Source organism: Microtus ochrogaster, linkage group LG1, assembly GCF_000317375.1.
Source record: "Microtus ochrogaster isolate Prairie Vole_2 linkage group LG1, MicOch1.0, whole genome shotgun sequence".
NCBI lineage: Eukaryota > Metazoa > Chordata > Mammalia > Rodentia > Cricetidae > Microtus > Microtus ochrogaster.
In genome coordinates this window covers 33,039,266-33,040,660 of record NC_022027.1, presented here as the reverse complement: position 1 = coordinate 33,040,660, position 1,395 = coordinate 33,039,266, and positions in this window count along the sequence as shown.

Below are 1,395 nucleotides of genomic sequence, written 5' to 3'. Positions count from 1 at the left end.
AAACCTGTCTCAACCAAAGAAACAAACCTTCTAAGTCTCCACCCATAGGTCTTTATCCTTAGCTAATTGTCATTTTAAGCTTCACGAGGTAAAATGCTTTCAAATTCCAAACTCTAGCCAGGGGAAATGCAGTCCTTGTGGGAGCTGAGACAAAGCCAAGTCAGGTTGAATGCCTGACGTCCTGTAATGGGCACAGGCAGTCTCAAGTCCTGTCCCTTCTCAGCTGAAACACTTTAGCCTGCCTTTAAAGTCTTCTTAAAATGTGGGCCGTGAAGCCTGTCCTTTAATTTGTAGGCGGTGAACGACCAACTAAAGTTTAAAAGCTCTTAGTGGCCTTCAAGGCAGGCATTACCTATGAAAACACGTGAACCTGTTAGGATTGCAGCAGAGAGAGCAGGTGAGAGTTATAGGGTTGGAGATGGGCCCTAAGAGGATCTAGAAACTTCCTACAAGAACAAGCAAGCAAAGGAACTTCAGGTTTCTCTTTGACAGAGTTTCCATGACTTTCTTGGCACACTTCTGTAGAACCCATTTTTCCAAAGACCCAGATAATACAGTACTTGGTTTGGTTTTGGTTTTGTTTTTCGAGACAGGGTTTCTCTGTGTAACTGCCCTAGCTGTCTTGGAACTTGCTCTGTAGACCAAGCTGGCCTCGAATTCAGAGATTGGCCTGCCTCTGCCTCTTGAGTGCTGGGGTTAGACGCATGTGCCACCACCGCCCAGCTGGCAATATATTACTAATTATCACAAAGCTGGATGCAAAATAAAATGAAGGCCTTAGGGTACTTGACCACTGAAGATTTCTGTAATTTTTTTTTTTTTTTTTTGTCTTTTCCCAGACACGCTTCCCTGTGTAGCCTACGCTAGCATCCAAATTGTGGTTGTATAGATAGGGCCCACTGTGCAACAAACTCTTTTAAAAGCAAGCCCTATATACTGAGTCAGATATATAAAGATTTGAAAAGAACTCTTAGTTGAATAAAATTGAGTAAGAAAGAACAGATAAAAAACAGACAGCAAAAAAACAATAACTTTTCATTGACCTGATTGAACTGGTGAAGAGATACCTGGTTAGTGGCTTGGGCCAGGAACAGTGCTTGGAGTTAAAGGTCATTTCCAACTATACTAGTGTGAGGCCTGTTTAGCATACAGGAGACCAAATGAGACCATGTCCAAAAAAGGAAGACACAGACATACTGGCTTAAACCTACTGTGTAACCTAAAATGACTTTGCACATTTGATAGTACTGCCCATACTTGGATCAACACACCCAGGTTTATGCAGTGCTGGGAATCAAACTCAGGGAGTCTCGCATGTTAAGCACTCTCCCAACCGATTTTGTTTTTTGGACTTTTTTTTAGTTTTTAGTTTTTGTTTTTGTTTTTTTTTGTTTT